Genomic DNA, 20,027 nt, shown 5'->3' on the forward strand with positions numbered 1-20,027 from the left:
ATGGGTTCCAACATCTAAAGTTATCTCCTATCCACATGATAGGAGATAATGTTATGATAAGTGGAGGTCTCAACATTGATAACAGGTGTCCCGTGTTCCCCTCTTCACTGCGGGGTCACTTCTCCCACCTACAGTGGTGTTAGATTGAATGCGCATGTCACCACTCCATTCATTTCAATGAGGCTGATTGAGAGCATTCCCTTTGAAAGTGAATGGACCAGCACCATACATGTGGGATTACTGCTCCATTAAATAACCTCCTCTCTACAGGGGGCGCAGTAAGCCTGCAGTGAGCATAAGACGGGGACAACCATTCTCAGGATTGGTGGGGGTCACCAATCATGATGTTATACTCTATACTGTGGATATAACTTTAGATTTTAGGATAACCTCTTTAAGCAATTGGTTGGCACAGGATTTGGAACCTTTTCAGATACTTTAAATTTGCATCTTACCAGCCTTCTTGGTTAAAATGTTTACAGCACGACTCCCGAAATACATATTTCTAGCGCATTTGTACAAATCTAAAAATTGTGCATTATTTTGTCAAGTCATATTAAACTGTCATTAACAATGAATATATTTCCAACTCCCAGCATATAAGGGACTTGCTAATTTAGCAATGGAAGCAAAATCTGTTGAGAACTGATAAGGAAGTTTTCTGTGTATTAGTGAAAGGCAGGATTCTAATAGGGCAGAAGGTTTCATACTCAATGAAGAACATGGATAAAATAGGAAACTTTCCGCTAAGTTGTATATTATCTATATAATGCATGAGTTATGATAACGACATATACTGTACCTCTATAGAGAAACCTCATACAATGAACCCTGTCAGCTGGGAAGATTCACTGTGACAATTAGGCCTAATTTAGAAGCAGGTTTAGCTGTTGAGAGTTTGCTTCAATAGAACATTAACTGTATAAAGTGTTATGGAATTCTGCAAGGTTCACATAAAGTTACATAGAAAGTTAACTCCTCCAAAAATACTTCACATACTTTTTTTTGCTTTTGCTTTTGGCTTTTTATGTAATGAGCAGTGATGTCTAAGAATGGCCTAGCAGAGGAGCAGCGGGTGCAGAGGAGCAGCGGGTGTAGAGGAGCAACGGGTGCAGAGGAGCAGGGCCAGGGTTGGGTTGGATAAAGCCCTACATAGAACTCTCAATTATGCTGTAGCTGTTGTGCAGCAAATGCTTGATTGTATCCTTTCATACTCGTATATGCAGTCATAGACATTAGCCCATTCGCTTGCACACATTCCTGATACATGCAAACAATATGCAACAATGTGCTAACTCACGTTCCTGGACATTTTACCAATCTCTCGTTTATGCTTCAAAAATCCTCATTTGCACTTACACCTAGATTCTGTAATGTCCATGCTTATCTACCCATACACATACACACACTTCCAAACAAATAAAAAACTGCCTTATACCCTTTGCTGTGCGTAAAAAACGTCCGGCCGGGCAAGATAGCGTATACGGTTTTGGACCTATCTTCCAGCTGGAATATGGCGGACGATTCCATAGACTCCTATGGGAGCCTATGGGAGCAGCCGATGAAGGGAGGTGGGAGGGAGTTTAGCAGCATCTCTGCGAAACTCCCTCCCTTTTCACTCCCCCTCTCCACTCCCTGACGGCTGTTGGCAAAGGGAGGGGATGGGAGATTAACACACTAGCTCCCGCCCTGTCTCACCCCCTCCTATTGCAAACAGCAGGCAAGGGGCGGAGAGGGGGCGGGAGTTTAGAAAACTAGCTCCCGCCCCATCCCACCACCTCCCATTGTAGACAGCCGGCAAGGAGTGGAGATAGGGAGGGAAAGGGGTGGGACTCAACCCCTACCCAATGTTATCCCAGGCTCGATGTATACCTGCCGGACCCGGGTTGTCTGAACGGAGGCATAAACCGGAGATGCAGCCGGGACTTGGTCACTGCTGCCTCTCGTCGTGTTGTGGCCGCGACACAGCGCAGTGTGAAAGAGTCCTTCACCTCACTATTTTATATATTCATGTGATGAGCTTTTCCATAAAAACACATTGCATTTCATCTCTACATATGTGATTTTCACAACTGCTTTTCATACACGTGATCACCGCATGCAGCCAAATTTACTAAATCATATAAAATAAAAAAAAAACGTTTTTGTTGCCTCTAACAACCAATCACAGATCAAGTTTAATTTTACCTAAACAGAACACAAAATGAAAGCTGCACTGTGATTGGTTGTTAAGAGCAGCTAATGTCTTTTAGACAGTCTCATATATCTCCTGCCAGCTTTTAATACTACATTTTTAAAAAATCACATTGCCATTTCTAGTAAATTCCTTCAACATGGAAGTGCAATCTAATTTTCTTCTCCCTATATGAATTAATACGCAATTTTGCAACAGAAACACTCTCAAATAGTAAGGGCTGTGATTTTCCTACCCTGGCCTATTGTTCTGAGAGAACATTCATTCTTGTTATTCAACCTATCAAAAACAATGAATTCTTCAACTCTTTGAAGTTGCTTCCATATCACACTTGCACAAGTTTCTCAGCTGTGTGAATACTGTATTAGGGCTTATTTACACGAGTGTATGTCAGCCGGCGTTTTCACGGTCGGACGATATATGCTTCCCTCTAAGCAGTTCCCCTCTTCCCTCCCCCTTACCAGCTCTCTGCCCCTCTCCTCCACTCCGCTCCGCTCTGTCCTGTCTGCTTCCATTGCTGGCTATAGACAAGGGGCGGATAGGGAGCTGGAGCTCGGAGGGGAGGAGAGAGGCAGAGAGCCAATGAGGGGAACTGCTTAGATGAAAGCGTATATCGTCCGGCCGTGAAAACGCCGGCCGATATACACTCATGTAAATAAGCCCTTATGGTGCATTTCATGGGCCATGAGCGGCTTCCATCCCATATGATATACATAGAACTCCCACAAGTTTAAGAACCCACTTTAGCACTTGGATAATTAACATCATAAAATCACAAAGGTGAGAAAAAATGTACAAACACAAATCACAGGAACAAAAAAAGGCCAGATACAAGGTATATATTACAGGGAAGGCTTAATCGCTATGTACCCTAATAGCATGCAGCAAGCCAGATTGAAATATAAAGGAGCAAAAATGTGCAGACTAATGGGCAGCCACCCAACTCAACCCAAGGTGGGGGAGGGGGGGATTGCTGACAAACCCAATCTGCACAGCATGAACTGATACCAAGAATGGCAGTCATAGACAAGTGCACCACACCATACGGGAGTACAACCCACACTGACTAAGCAGTGGATTGCCCTGTATTAACATGGCTAATTGTTCCCACAGTCCTATGTTCCAAAATCAAAATATGATCTTTTGTTGGGCAATTTCAGCAAAGCACTTGCTATTCATTCCCATGGGAGTGTCATAAAGCCATATGGTACTGGCATACCCGGCTAATTGCAATGCAATGCAATTTTGACCTTTTTAAATATTGAAACCGGGAACATGGAACAAAGCATTTTAAACACCACTTACTGAGAGACAGCAGTCCTCCAAGGCCATAAAGACTGTCTTTTTGGGATCTTGTTAAAACCATTTGTTTTCAAAAACTTTTACCTCTTCAACTAATAATTATTTTTCGTCATCTGAAAAAATTTTTCTTCCTCTTTTTCTCTTCTTCCGATGAGGATGTTCCAGTGTATCTCCTGTTCCGAATTTACAGTGCTTGAGGGATTTTCTCTTGATGTCCAGATTGTTGGTTGATATTAGAGATGGGACACCGTTAATTATTAAGTATATTATTTCCCCTTGTTCTCAAAAATTCAGCAGAAGACAAAGTAGACATTTGTTTTGGTGTAGGCATGCGGGCACTTTTTTCCATGTCTATATATATATCTCAAAAGTCTGTCAAAGAAAACCACTGGCACTGTCTTTCATCATACAACCCAAAACCCCAGCTACCTGGCAGATTACCTGAGATCTGACAGCAAACCACATTTCTGTTGTATTTATAGTAGGTTATTGGCAGATTTTCTCTATTTTGTGGCGCAGCATAAAGTATGCGACATTCACAAATGGCCATTTTTGTAAATTTGGTGCGATTTTACACAGTCAAGTTTTAATAAGAATTGGCACAACATACATAAATAAGGGCCGATAATTCTACTTCTGATTCTTGCTCAGTTGTCCAAATACTTTTGGTAGGTTAGTATTTATTGAGACTGGCATTTATTCTCATTGCGATATTAGGATATTTGGCCTCTTTCACACGGATGACAGCGATATTGCTTCTCCTCTGGCAGTGCGATGGCTGTGACTGGTTCATCGAGCGCTGCAATGATTGGCTGAGCCGCAGTGCTCGGGAACCAATCAGAGTCAGCGCTCCCCGAAGGTGGAATTTTTGAACCCCCTGACCATAAAGTGCTGGCTGAAAACTACATACAAGTGCCGCTGAACTGCCCGAGGAGAAGTGCGGCGGAGCGGACAGCATCTGTTAGGTGATGTATTGTTTTTTTTTTTTTTCCCAGTGCAGCTAGGGCTTATTTTAGGGACAAACAGTAGGATTTCCTATTGTAAAAGTTGCATTGTGCCGCATGAAAACTGAAGCCTCCACAGGGAAACATGAGCTACAAAACCTCGCAAATCGCAACTGTATAGAGTATGCCACAATTTTTTTCGCAATGTAGCAGCTTATAAAACATTGGAAATGTGAAGGAACCCATTGGAAAGCATAGGCTTCATATACTTGCAATTTGTAGTGCTGTTGCATCGCAAGAAAATCGCACGATTTTGTTGCCCGTGTGAAAGCGGCCTTAGGCCTCATGTCCACGGGCAAAAGAAGAATTAAAATCTGCAGCGGATTTTAACTCTTCTCCTGCACGCGGATCCGCATCCCATAGGGATGCATTGACCACTGCGGGTAGATAAATACCTGCGGATGGTCAATAAAAGTGATTTTTTTAAAAATGGAGCATGAAAAAATCTGGACCATGCTCCATTTTCGTGCGGGTCTTCCGCGGAAACAAAAATCGGAATTTATTCACCCGCTCTGGTTCTTCCCTTCGCCGCGGCTCCATCTTCTCTCCGTCGCGGCCGGATCTTTTTTCTTCGGGCCGGCGCATGCGCGGGGCACATCACCGACATCATCCTGCGCATCCGCCGGGCCGAAGAAAGAAGATCCAGCTGCGACGCAGAGAAGATGACGCCGCGGCGAACGGAAGATCCGGAGCGGGCGAGAGGTAAGTTTATTCTTATTTTTATGTCTCATGTCCGCGGGGCAGGAGGGACCCACTACGGATTCTCCATGGAGAATCCGGAGCGGGCCTGATTTTCCCCGTGGACATGAGGCCTTAGGGTTAGAAATATTTCCTCCCCAACTTGAGGACAATGCCTATTGTTTTATTAACATCTCTTTTGTTTTCCTGGAACAACATGCGGATAAGTTAAACTACACGGACTTGTTATATTCAACCTGACTATGTAAACTACATTTCATACATTGTATCCAACTCTTACTGACACATATGTTGCCATTAGAGCTCCTGTGAGTATATGTATAATTAATAACATTGGTTTACCGTAAGTGACCCTACAAAAACACAAAAGACGAACATTGACTAGCAACTACATAACTTCCTCCGCCATCCAACATGCTATTCTCCGGTGTCTGGTGCTCTTAGTCACGGAAAGGCCTGCGCAGCACAGCAGAGGTCCCCTGGTACTGCAGAGTGCCAGTTATCACTAACTTTAGGAGCAAGTTGTGGATTCTTGTAGCCCCCCACTAATTTTCACTAATGTTTAACCCTTGGTCTTCATAACTGTTTTCAGGGACTTGGAATTGAATTTAAATCCCAAACCAGAATGATTACTGGGTAATGGAAGAGGCTATCAGAGATATATGTATAAAGGAAAAATAATAATGGCAGCAATAAAAATCAAAGCATAATAGCACAGATAATAGCCAGATCCAAGCAAGCAGGAAAGATATGAATTACTCAGAACATATGAGTGTTAGCTTGTATCGCACTGACAGCTACCCCATGCAATGGATGCAATTTCACAGTATATATGCATTTACATTGACGACACATTAATGATATATACCTGCCATTTGGAGAACAAGTAAAGTGTTGATAAATGAGCAATCTCCCCTGGGGTAGTAAATACCTACAGACCTCTTGGCGGTATGCTGGTCTGTTCTCAGTCTGAAGTTGAAAGGCGGTGGTAGAAAAAAGTACAAATGAGAGGCTTTTCGAGCGTCTGGCTGGTAGTGTATTCACACGCTCACGCCCCGAATGGATGCCGGAAAAATGTTTTCCTTCTTTAGGAAAAGGCAAAAACTCCTTTTTCTGCACTTTACAGATGTAGCAGCACCATATTTGAAAGATGGCCCACTACATGTGCTGCGCAGACCGCCCAAAACTGTGCTGTGCTAATCGCGTAGTATGGCTGCTGCCATTCACTATGAATGATGGCAACACTACGCCATTAGCGTAGGTGCGCCAAGTCGCGGATCAGCACAACTCATTTACTCAGTAGCACTCTAATGCAGCATGTGTTAGCACTGCTACATCAGTAACTCCTTGTCTTCAGATATCGTTAAACATAAAAGCTGCAAGATGCACAATGACTAAGAGGGTTAGTAAATGAATGCATCTGTAATCTCGGTTTAAGTGTCTCTAGCATCATCTTTACATTACGGCGCTCAAAGCGAAGGGGATGGGATCCGGGGAGCTGCTTTTTATACTCACCGGGTCCCCCTTTCCAGCTACATTCTCAAGTATGATTGTTTCATGGGCAGTACGAATAGTCACTAAAATAGACATATAGACATATCTGAAGGACTGAAGGTACCTTCACAGCGGCCAAATAAATGCTTGAAAGAGCGGAAGAAGAAGGAATTCCCCAGCAGCAGGGAGAGAGGGGCATCTGCGCTGCTGGGGAATTCCTTTTTCTTCCCTGCAGGGGAATCCCAGTATCTGCGCTGCTGAAGATATCCCTCCAGCCCCGCTGAGATGAAGGGAAGCCCCAAGGAGAAGGGGCTTCCCCCAAGGCTTTCCTTCATCTTTCTCTCTTCCCGGAGCTGCAGTACTTTTTGCTAAAACTCGCAGTCCCCAATCGTGTGAATGGGCAGTTTCACCGCTTATTCACCTCTGGACTTGATAGTGGGAAATTGTCCAGTCACACGATTTTCTGTAGCGCTGGCAGTGGGTTTTTTTTCTGCACAGCTTCTGCGTGATTTTGTAGCCCGTGTAAAGGAGGCCTAAAGGTACCTTAACCCTTTCCAATCCACTGTCTGACTTCTTAAGACATTATGATTTAAGGCTGTACAGCTCCAATGTTAGAAGACATCCGTCGGGGCTCTCTTACTGTACATTGCCAGCCTCTCTGCTGTTGGAACCTATCCAAAGTGTCACCTCATGCAATACTGGCTTTAGCCAGCAGAGAGGGCCTTTGTATAACTGCAGAAATAGAGTAAGCCGTCTAGGAAAACCAGAATACAAATTGGATTGGAAAGGGTTAACCTACACAGAAAAATGTGGGGACCATATCAGAAAAATCAGCTCCGACTGAATAAGCAAACTTTGAAGTGAAATCCAGTATTCAGCCTTTCTTGGATCTCTACACCCCACCCAGCGTGATCCGGGGGGACAGAACACCAGCCAGAATGTTCTTCCACAAATGAAATGAAGCAATAAACACGTTGTGGGGACAATACTTTATGGAATACTTAATTGTTCTTTGTCATTAGCTCTTCTTTGAGATGATCTATTAGTAACCAATTTGCGGCGGATTCTTACATAGCATGTGTAATTGGTTGATGCAGTAAGCTAATATAAATTATACATAGAAATGGAGAAGTAACAGGATAATTAGCCGCACTTCCACGTCAACGTTGGTTTTCCTATTTCTGAGTGCAACTAATTATCCGGGACTCTATTTTCCTTCTCCTCTTGAGTTACGTCACTGGATGTTGTGTGCCACTTAGAGCGATACTTCTGTGTGATTGTTTATAGCAGCTTGTAGATTCGCTGGGCTGTTCTTTAGCATAAAGGCCTGGATGAATACAGATGCCGATGTATACGGATTCACCTAAGCTGCTCCAATTAAATAAATGGCAGTGTGTGCAGAAGTGGCAGATTTGTTGCTCAGTATAGTATTGGAGCTGTACGTATCGGAGACGGGACTGCATAAGGGCACAATCACACGCCGGATGCAATCTTGGTGCATGGCAATTGCACCGTTTTCAATGTATGTGCGTTAGTATGTTTTTGATGCATATGCATTTTCCTTACATGCATGCTGCATCCGTATTCACTGCATTTTTCATGTGCGCAAAAAAATTGTAAGTAGGTCCTAGGGCTGCTTCCCACCAGCGTTTGTGTAAATGCGCACTCTTCAGCGCAACATATTTGCATTATAAATGAGGTTGATTGCTGCATGTGTCTGCGAATTGTACTGTAGTTTTTTGCGCACGCAGGGCTTGTTTATATGCGAGCAGAACACACCACGATCCTGATTTAAATGGCTCTTAAATGAGGTCCAGATGGGTTAATATTTCACAAAACCGTGCAACACATTGAGCGCGCATTTGAGCACCTCCCATAGATGTCTATGGGGAGCATTGGTGCGCAAATGTGCAGCAAAATAGAGCATATCCTAAAGCAAGGAATGGTATCAATGGGTTCGTTCCTCTGTGTATTGCATGTGCAAATTTTGCCATTGCCTTCTCCAGTCATTTTTTTCCCCCTCGAGCAAGCTGGGTACTCATTTTAGTGACCTTGGAAGGATGGAAGGCTGAGTCACCCTTAAGCCGGCTACCTGAACCATGCAGGGATTGAACTTGCAACCTTCAGGTCGTGAGCAAGAGCTTAGGACTGCATTCTGCTGCCTTAACACTCTGTGCGATCACTAGGGTTTATACTGTCTGTATTACATCTGTAAAAAAAAATGGACATAATATGGACAGAAAAAACGCCTGTGTGAAATGTGACTCCCATTATAGTGCTGGGTTTTGCCACGTTGACAATGGGGCTTGTTGCTATTTTTCCCTCTCTACAGCCTTTGTTTTAAAGGGGTATTCCAATTTCAATGTGTTCTAGATTGCAAAAACAATGCGCTCTCCCATAAGAGGGATATTCCAAAAATGTCCTGCTTTCCCGATCTTCATTTCTCTGCCCTCTTGTTGTCTACTGCTTGCTGATTGCCAGGGGTACCAGCACCTCCAATATCCAGTGCTTGTGCACGTGTTACTCCCTCTTTCATCTACATCTGGTGACCAGGATCTCATGAGCGCATGCGCACAAGCTCCAGGCCACCGCTACCGCGTTCTCTGCTATTTCTCTCTAGAAGGGCTTATGGACAGCATGAACAACCAGGACTTGTTCGCACTGCACAGGTTCTAACCATCCAACAAGTATACAAATGAAAGAAATATTCCACAGCATCACCCAATGAATGTTAGCTACCCTAAATGTCAATATGTGAACTTTTAACAGGTCTTGCAACATAAGTAGGGATGCATGGCTTGTTAAAATATTGTATATTGACTTATAGGTTGGTTACTTTCCAATAGCTGACACCGTGGAGACATTCTTCAATCTTGTTACTTATTTTTTTTCCCAGAGAGCATTGCAAGCTCCTAATATTCCCTGTATCATCATAGCACTCTCCATAAGAAGAAACATTACCCTCCCCAACCACCCAATATTAAAGGTGACAGGACCAGCCAGCTCCGGCAGTTGTATGGCTGTCATCACGGGCGTAACTGTAGAGGATGCAGGGGATGTGGTTGTACCCGGGCCCAGGAGCCTTGGGGGGCCCATAAGGCCTCTCTTCTCCATATAGGGAGCCCAGTACTATGAATAAAGCATTATAGTTGGGGGGCCCCGTTCCAGGTTTTGCATTGGGGCCCAGGAGCTTTAAGTTACGCCTCTGGTTGTCATGATGATGGTATGTTTTAGAAATCTCTATTTACTGTACATAGAGTGCAAAACAATTTAGTATGGATTTTGGGGCATGTTCCAGTTTTTCAAAGTTGCATTAGCTCTAAATGTTATGCGTTTGTTGTGGAATTATGCCTATGCAATGAAAAGTTTGAAATCTACCTCAAACTGGCAACAAAAACTAGACTGAGGCTCTGTTTATGTCTGTGTCAGAGGTTCTGTTTGACACTCTAAAAAATCCCGAACAACATAGTGCAGCATACTGTGCTATATTGTCCAGCAAATTGCCGGGTGGCATGATAGACCCATTATACCCTACAGGTTCCATTCGCGTCCTCAATGTGCCGCATCTAGCCTGTTGGTCATTTTTGTTGTTCTTCTCCTAAGACAGAGCGCAAATACTGAAACAAGGAGATTGTTAATGTTCTTAGGGCCCTTTTTTACCTAAATCATCAACAAGTTGTAGAATAGCTAAAATGTTCTTTTTTTCCCAAATATTAATATGAAATATAACTCATTTTTTCTTTTTCCTCTGAACAGATTCCGCGGCAGATCAAGACTCTACCATACTACAGCTATGACCAGCCCATGGTCGGATATTGCCAGACACACAAGACACTCCTTGTAAATAAGGGCTACGACGGGACATCTCGAGAGCAAAGAGAAACCACCAACCTAGAGCTTAGTAGGGACCAGAGCTACATCTCCACCATAGCTCGCTCAGCAGCACCTGCCATATACATTGAGAGGATACCAAACCAATAACGTCAGGAGTCTTGTTCCTGGATTGTGCATCTTGGGAAAAAGAAGAAGTGGACAAACACAGAGTAACAGATTGGCGTTGTCTGGAGGACCCTGGAGAAGTGGTGTGCTCTTATACTCAATAAAATAACGCAAAACTAAAAACATTGAGCACAGAATGGACTTCTGGTTGCAGGGCCATGGAACATTAATGGATGAATTAGGAACAGCATGGGGTTTATTTTGGCTTTAAAGTATTATCTCAAGCCCCACCGGTGTAAAAAAAGAAAACATAAGTAAAGTTAATAAAATAATAAAAACATAACACTGGATCCACGCAAAGGATTTCTTAACCAATTTTGGATCCGCTTCCGTTGAATGCGGAAGTAATATCTGCTTGTACATTTGGTTTCTTTTTTTCTACACGTTGCATGGTTCCAATACAGATGAACCAAAATGGGGAGACTTTTTGGGGATTTTGGGGTAGGGAATGCTTCTTGTTTCATGTCGAATAACCCAGTGGATCTCTTTGAACTGTGTTTCTTTCCTGTTTTCCTGTTATAAAGGTTTGCTTTTTATCAGACTGCCAGCCACAGGGGACAGCATTGGGGAGAGACCAGCCTCAATTAGAGTCACTCTGGTGGGTTAGAATCACTAAAAAGAAAAAAAAAAAAATTTGCGCAGAACAGGCAATGGAAAGCCTTCATCTGGCCCCGTTATACATATAAGGATTATCATTCCCATATTGGTTTATTTGGATTTTATTGACAAGGTTACATCACAAGAGTATAATTTTTTTTAAATACTATTATGATCAGTTATAGCTTTTGTGTAGTTTTTATCAATAAAAAATCTGAAAAACATTATGCATAAAGTATATATTGTTCTGGTTCCAATCGTGTATAGGATGTTATTGAGAAGATTTGTACTTGCAGGCCATTTCGAAAAAAAGGCTTTACAAACATCCTTAATGACCTTTGGGACTAAATCTTGACTTAAAAAGTGGTTTGTTTTTCATTCTTGTGGATTGCCGGCAATGATACTACTAAAGTATAAGGTGCGTTATGTAGGAGGAAATGCATTAAGGGCTTGACTGAGACTTAGAAAGAAAAAAGACAGACAATAACAGTAGAAAATAGAGAAAATATTCCTTTTAAATGCCCCTGCTCTGCTCCGACACCACTAGTTAGGTCCCGCCAGTCCAATCCTGGAAGCGAGTGCAATGGTCCTGTGCCATTCATCATTGACGTGACCACTCAACCACTCGTTGGCTTAAGTAGTCACATATCATTGCTGTAGACATGTCCATTGAGGCCAATGATTGGCTGCACTGAATGATGAACTGCACATGGCCACCATAGACACTTCCAGTTCCGGACTCGCAGGAAACAGAGCAGGTGTACTGGATTGAGGGGCATTTAAAAGGTGGGTATAGTTTTATTCTCTATTTTATACCGTTATCAGCTATGTGTCTCTTCTAAATCTCAAACCACCCCTTTAAAGGAGTATGCCAACCTGAAGCATTTAGATTGTCCACTGGCTATCTGCTAAATGGTAGATCACTGGCAGGCCAACCAGGGTCCCACCCATTCCCCCTGACAAAAGGCTATGGCTAGGAGGAGTTTGAATGGATCAACAATTAAGTGTGTACCATGATGTGATATCCCCCCCAACACAAGACAGCGAATAGGAGGAGTTTGAATAGAGCTGCAACAATTAAACATCCACCTTGCCCTTCTGTTCATAGTCTATGGCACTGATGCAAACAGCCAAATATAGCCCACTGCTGTTTCCTTCAATGCCATAGACATTGAAAGTAGCTGCAGGGTGTATGCGTGACTACTGCCCCACTAAAATTCCTTTGGCAATGTTTTTCGGTGATGGACTTGGGTCCCCCATTTTGCCAACTGGTGGAGGTCCCAGGAGTCAGATCCCCATCATTAATTAGTCATTAGTTAGGAGTCAGGCCCCAATCATTAGTTAGGAGATAAATGCTTCAGACTGAAATGCCCCCTTAGGGCTCAGTCACTCGGGCGCCGATCCGCCCGTGTTCCTGCATGATAAGACCGCTGCACTGCGGGTGTGGACGACTCTCCGCACCGGCCGGAAGAAAGAACACATGGCCGGCAATGGAGCTGGTCATGCAGAGTGTCGTCCGCACGCGGTGTGGCCGTCTTATCGTGCAGAAACACAGGTGGATCGGCGCCCGTATGACTGAGCCCTAAGAGCAATTAAAAAACATACAAATCTACCCACCTCCTCTTTCAACCAAGTCTAAATAGTCGTTTTCTGGCTATTTAGAATTTGAGGCAGATTGGTTGAACTGTATATAGATGGTCTCTGGCCCATAATGCACCCATGGGAGTTTTCGGCTTAGACAAAGGATGTCTACAGTCAATAGACTTTTAAGCCAGACAGTGAAAAACTGTGAGTTTGCTGGGCAAAATATGTATTTTTTTATATATATTTTCATACAAAAAGAAGAAAAATAGAAAGATACACACAGGATTTTGTGGAATGGTCTCTGCACTTTGGGACAACTTGTGTTAATATGATTGCCAATGGGATAACTAGCAAAAGTGGAAATGGTCTTACTCACCTAAAATAACAGTTGTAGTTCCAAAGTGCAGGTTTATTCTGAGCCAGACACACACATGAATAAACCGGCACTTTCTGCTATGCTAACGCTCTATTTCGCTTTCTTTGGCATTGCTCTTTATTGGGATGTATGACGGACCATCATCCAGGATTGTCTGCTGCATTGCTCAGGTGTGAGGCAGTGGGGCTGATCTTACAACTATCTTGCTGCTTTGTGCTATAAACCACTGTAAAGTGCTGCCACTAGGGGTCTCACGTCCTTCTAATTTTCTGTGCACTGTCTGTTGCCAAGTGAAATCCATCTCTAGTAACAGAGATAACAAGATAGAGAATTGGAGGTGAAGGGACATGATGACTACAAATAAAAATCTGTGGAAAGGGGAGGGGAAGTAGGGAAAGACACTCACACAGATGTGGCTGCTGGTGAGAGTAAGTGATCTACAGCCACTGAAATAACATCTACACTGCTCAGTACTGCTGTACAAGGTCCTACATGAGCAGTTATATCTCTCTGTGCTGTAGAGAGTTAGGAAACAGAATCTGCTTGTGAATGGAGCCATTATAGCAGCTAGTATCCACACCAGGTTACAGAGAACTGAAAATTAGAGATGCTTCCTGCAGAAAGAAAACCTGGTAATAAATGCAGAACACAAGTCATATCATGGGCAGAAATAGTGTTATTCCTCATGTACACACACAGCAGGTTATTCTGAAAAGTCACCTGAAAATACAGGGACACATACTACACATACACTTTAAGTTGACAAAGATGCATGTAGATGTATATACAAACACCTACCAGTCACAATAAGTGGTGTCATCTCATAATAAAGTAACAGCAATAATGGACCATAATAAAATGCAGTGTATTATCCCCAAACACATTTGTGTATGGTGAAATTGGGCTTAGAGAAAAAAGATACATTTCAAAAGAAATTCCAGCTCACCAACTACTTTGAAACCAGCCAAGGATGCTGTTGGCACTGAAAACGTGTAAGAAAGATTGACATGATTTTTTGATGTATTGTGGTCAATGCCTAAATGTAATTCTCTTAATAGATGAATGTCATCAATAGTAGATCAGTGGGGGTTTGCCACCCAGGAATCTCGGTGATCAGCTGTTTGCCGGTCCAGTGAGTTCATATAGTGAGCTAATTTCTACAGGAAGTAGACAGCTCTGTTCTCACTACAGTGGCCAGGCTTGGTATTACAAACAAATTTGCCATTGAAATTAATATGAACTTTGCCTGTAATACCAAGCCTGGCCACTGCTGTGAAAACAGAGCTGTCTGCTTCCTGCAGAAACCAGTTCAGTGCATGAGCACACCCGGCCATTAAACAGCTAATTAGAAGTGATTCCGGTCTTCAGACACCCGCCCAGCTACTATTAGTGGCCTGTCTTCCAGATAGACCATCAATAATTATACCTGGACAACCCCATTAAGCTCCTTCTGGGCACCTCAGATCCCATCTGTCATACTTTTTTTTATAATTCATGCCAGTTCCTGTCGTAATCTGTACATAAATCTGTTGGTTCGGGGTGGCGACGCCCCCTCCCGATGAACACCACCCATTTTTCAAAAAAGTGGTGGGGATGACCCAGAAAAAAGAAAAGTTAATCATTTTGTGCAACAAATTGCTACTTGATTACATCAGAAACGGTTGTAAAACATTTATAAATGTGCCCCATAAAATGTATTTTATTGCTCAGATAGAGCTACATTGACCACAGTCCATAATTCACCTTCGCAAAAAAAAAAATAGCATCCTCTACTTTTGTGTGCACCAAGGGTCACCATAAAAGTCTTTGAGGGGGGTGCCCAAATGCACACATAATACGCTGTGCAATTATGTCTCACACTGGTGTATGCGCAGTTGCACACGCCTCAGCACTACGTATTTGCACCGCAAACTAGTCTTTTTTATGTCTGTAAGGGCTTATTCAGACGTGCGTATATCGGCCTGGTTTTCACACCCAGCCAATATATGCTGCCCCTTTCTGCAGGTGGAGGAGGCAGGCCGGGCCGAGAGCAGTGCACTGAGCTCCCACCCCCTCTCCACTCCACGCCACTGTTTGCAATGGGAGGGGTGGAACAGGGGCGGAGCTAATCCCCCCATTGCAAATAGTGGCGAGGAGCAGAGAGGGGGCGGGAGCTCAGTTCACTGCTCTCGGCCCGGCCCGTCTCCTCCCCCTGCCGGGCGTGAAAACCCGGCCGACATACGCACATCTGAATATGCCCGGCACATTTTATTATGATTTTTATGCCCTTTTCTGTGCACGGGACACCACCATACCACGATGTAAATGACTATTTTGCCTCCAGATGTGCTCTTTGTCCTGCAGAATTGCGCAGCATATTGGGCATCTTCTTGGGCACTGCACGCGCATCTGCACAACCCCCATAGAGGTATTGGTGTACTTTACTGTGCACACAGGGCATGTGCATTTGCGCATGGTAGACGAACACGCCCTGATTTAAATGGCTATTTAGCCTTTTGAGTTTCCGATGTTTTTTTTCACAGAATTGCGCAGTGTATGGCACATTTGTAAAAATAAATAGCACCTGCTGCATTTGGTGGTCATTTGCACACAGGAGGTGCCCATAGAGGTCTATGGGATGTGCGCAAATATGCACTCAATGCACGTGCAAATTCTCAATACGCCATGCGAAAAAGATCAAATCTGGACTGAATTAGGCCAAATAGCCACTTAAATCAGGGCGTGCTCGTCTGCTGAGTGCAAAGGAATATGCTCTGCGTGCGCTAAAAGTACATTAAAATGCACCAATACATGTGCGAATCTACCTCATTCATAGAGCAGATTGCGCTGAGGCATGTGCATTTGTGCATACGCTTGTGTGAAACTGCCCTAAATAACGATCATTCAGTTGTTCTCATTCAGTAGTACAGGGAATGTGAACGACTGAATGATCTGCTAGCGAACGATGTACCTATATAAACAGGCTGCACGAGTCAACGAGCGAACTCGGTCATCATTCGCGCGTGCAAACAATAAATCACTCAGTGTAAGGGCAGAGCGTAATTTCATCGCGATGTACACGTTTAAAATACGTGGTGAATGGAGTCAACAAAAGTGCATTGATTTTCATTGACACTAGCGTTTTTTATTACATGTAATAAATGCGTAAAAAAGAATACAGCGGGTTCTATTTTACTGCCCTGTTGTTCTCCGCCCCTCATTGACTCCATTCACCGCGTATTTTACACGTGCACACTATTTGCAATGGGAGGGGCGGAGCTAAGTTCCACCCCATCCAACCCCTCCCATTACAAACAGTGATGAGGGGCGGAGAGAGGGCGGGAGCTCAGTGCACTAGCTCCCGGTCCAGCCCGCCTCCTCCCCTTGCAGATAGGGGCAGTGTATATTGGCCGGGTGTGAAAACTTGACTGATATACGCCTGTTTGAATAAGCCCTGAGGGTGGCTTCAAACAGGCATATGTGTTCCTGCGTGTAACTCAGTTAGCAAGCCTTTTTTGCATGCGTATCAGCGTATTGTACTCTACTTTGTGTGCACACATGGCATGTTTATTTGTGCGCGGCAGACGAACACACCTCAATTTAAATGGCTATTATGTGCATTTGTGCATCTCCCAAAGACTTCTATTTTTTGTGCATGCAAAATCGGGGGATGAGAATGCATGGGTTCTATTCTCTGTGTAATGCACATGTAAAATGTACGTTTGTAAAAACGTGCGCAAATACGCCCGTGTGAAGGGGCCCTAAAATGAAAGTTTTTTGCTCGACTTTGAAAATACTATCTCAGAACTACAGACGTTGCATGGCCACCTTTCACCGGGCTTCCACACGCTCTATAGGACTTTGTGGTGTAGTGCCAATTTTAAACAGAGAGACCTCCTGCACACTGGCGAGTGCAATATCGGGATGTGATTGACGCCCCAATATCGCTCTTGCAATCCTTCTGAAGCCCTGGATGCAAGGCATTTCTTGTAGGGAAACAGCCTTGCATCACAGCAGGGCTAAAGGAATCTCCTGCTGTGGCTGTCACAGCCGTGGCAGGAGATAGTAATCTTCTCCCATTGTTTCCAGTGGGGCCAGCGGCAGCAGCGCCAGCCCAATTGAAATCAATGGGAGATGCTCACGATCCTCTGCCACTGCTGTGACAGCAGTGGCAGGGGACTCTCCACGACAAGGATTTTCAGGGGGGGAAGGAAGCTTGAAATATAAGCCCCCCCCCCCTCGAAAATATTAAATAACTGTGGAAAAATAAAATTAAGAAAGAAGAATAAATCACCTTAGTAGCGCTGACATCTCCGGCACGTCTGCTTGCAAGTCCTGGTACTCTTCTTCTGCTGCTCTTCTGGACAGGAAATGAAAAATCCCCGCCTCCTGAAGCGCTGCCTCTGGTTGGCTGAGCGCTGTGATCAATCAGAGGCAGCGCTCAGCGATCTTCACTCATTGATTTCAAGTAGATCGCAAAAAGAATGGACATGCTGCGATTGTGTTTTAACGCTGCATCGCAAGCGTTAAAACATCACACATGCGCATAGAGCCATTGGAGGCCATTGGCTTCATGATTTTGCAATTTTTCGCAGTCTCAAAGTGCTGGCAAATCGTGCGATTCCCTCGCCAGTGTGAAGCCACCCTAAGATCTTTGCAGCATACTGTGTGCTTTAGGGCTCTTTCACATGAGCGTCGTTTTGACCCTAAGTAGGTGGATCAAAAATATTGCATCTAATAGAACCCATGGTTTTCTATAGGTTCTTTCAGGGGATCGATTTTTTTGCCGTGACGAAAAAATTGCACGTCAGAAGATAGCACAATAGACGCGTTTTTTGGACGCCAAGATTTGTCTCCATCAAAAGACTCCTATGGGAGCTTTTCAGTAAAGGGCGGGGGCAGGAAGGAGGGGGAGCGGCATACTCGCTAATAGCAGCTGCCACGTGCTCACAGCTGCTATTCGATCACCCGATTTAACGCTCAGATAGCCGCGCCGTTTTAGCACACCTATAGTGCGGCTATCTGAGCGTTAAAATGACACTTGTGTGTAAGAGCCCTTATACTGTAAATGGGAATCTGGGAGACAAAATGTACTCTCCGTCTGCCTTTCTGTGATTTTCAGAACATTACTTCTGATATGCAACATGGAAATCGGGCAGTACAAGATCCTGGATCTGAGAGAAGATGATGAAACAACTGATGTGCAAGAAAAAGTCAGTTATAATTGGAGATATAATTCAAAATTGTTTTTATAGAAGTACAAAAGTCATGGAGATAGTTGGGTAGATATAGTAAATTATAGAACTATTATTGAGGCTGCATGGCTATTCCAAGGAGCCGTAGGCATTTGGTGTACAGCTGCTTCTTTGCGGAACTATATTATGGGGCTATAAGTCATGCTTCTACGGGAGAATAGCTCTGTAAGTGGCATCCAATGGAGCGTACCAAGAGTTTCTTCTTGTCTGATTCATATGGAAGCTAGCATAAAAATACCTCTGTATACCTCCAGATTAAACCTGAAGTATCCCAAAGGACAGTAGGACCCACAGACTTATAGGGCATGCTCTATTATGGTTCATTCGGAGGTTGTACAGCGCCATTAATAAGTATGTGCTTAAAGGGGTTGTCTCGCAGCAGCAAGTGGGGTTATACACTTCTGTATGGCCATATTAATGCACTTTGTAATGTACATTGTGCATTAATTATGAGCCATACAGAAGTTATTCACTTACCTGCTCCGTTGCTAGCGTCCACGTCTCCATGGTTCCGTCTAATTTCGCTGGCGGCTTGCTTTTTTAGACGCGCTTGCGCAGTCTGTTCTTCTGCTCTGAGCACGAGCCGCTTCAGTGTGCTCGCCGCTACAGCTCTTCTTCGCATGCGCAGATGAGCTGTAACTTCTCGGGAGCGCGCTGGAGCGGCCATTCTGCTACCATCCTCTCTTAGAGGAAGGTGCAGAAACTTGAGCCGCCAAGCAGTGCCTAGAAGCTGCCCAGCAGTGCCTAGAAGCCGCCCAGCCGTGCCGAGAAGCCGCCCAGGTAAGTGATGGGTCGGGGGTGATGTGTGACTAACTGGCCTGGGCCCCGGAGCCTAGCGCTGGGCCCCGGAGCCTAGCGCTGGGCCCCAGAGCCTAGCGCTGGGCCCCAGAGCCTAGCGCTGGGCCCCAGAGCCTAGCGCTGTGGCCCTGGAGCCTTCGTCTGTTGTCAGGGGACTGCCGCGGGGGAGCCGGGGCCTAGCACGGGGGAGCCGGGGCCTAGCGCCGGTTACCTGCTGCCTGGCGGTGGGTGACTGTGGCCCAAGAGCATGTGCCGTGGTCGGCCGCGTTCAATCCCGAGGCCCGGTCGGTGGCTGTGGGGTCCGGTCGGCGGCCGCGGTGGGTCTGGTCGGCGGCTGCGGGGCGTCTGGTTGTCAGGGAGACACAGCTGGTAGCGTCTCGGGAGCGCGCACGTGGGGCTACAGCAAGCGCGGTGCACCATGGGAGAAACCCGCGGTGCACCTTGGGAAAAGAACCGGCGGCCATCTTTGGGAAACGTTTTATAAGTTGCTGAAACACAAGAACTGTGAGTAGAAACCTGTTTTAAAACCCATTTACACGTGTGCATAGTAATGTATGCTTAAGGGCGCCCACCCACTGGCGATTTTTTTTTCTTTGCGTTTTGCGTTTTTTCTCAAGAGCAATTAGAATTGAATGTACTCCTGTCCACTGGCGTTTTTTTTTGCGTTGCGTTGCGTTGCGTTTTTTAACATAGGAACTGTCAGTTGCATATGTGTCCTTATTTTTCTCCTAATGCACCCATGAAAG

The sequence above is a fragment of the Eleutherodactylus coqui genome, chromosome 2 (assembly GCF_035609145.1).
Source record: "Eleutherodactylus coqui strain aEleCoq1 chromosome 2, aEleCoq1.hap1, whole genome shotgun sequence".
Classification (NCBI taxonomy): Eukaryota; Metazoa; Chordata; class Amphibia; order Anura; family Eleutherodactylidae; genus Eleutherodactylus; species Eleutherodactylus coqui.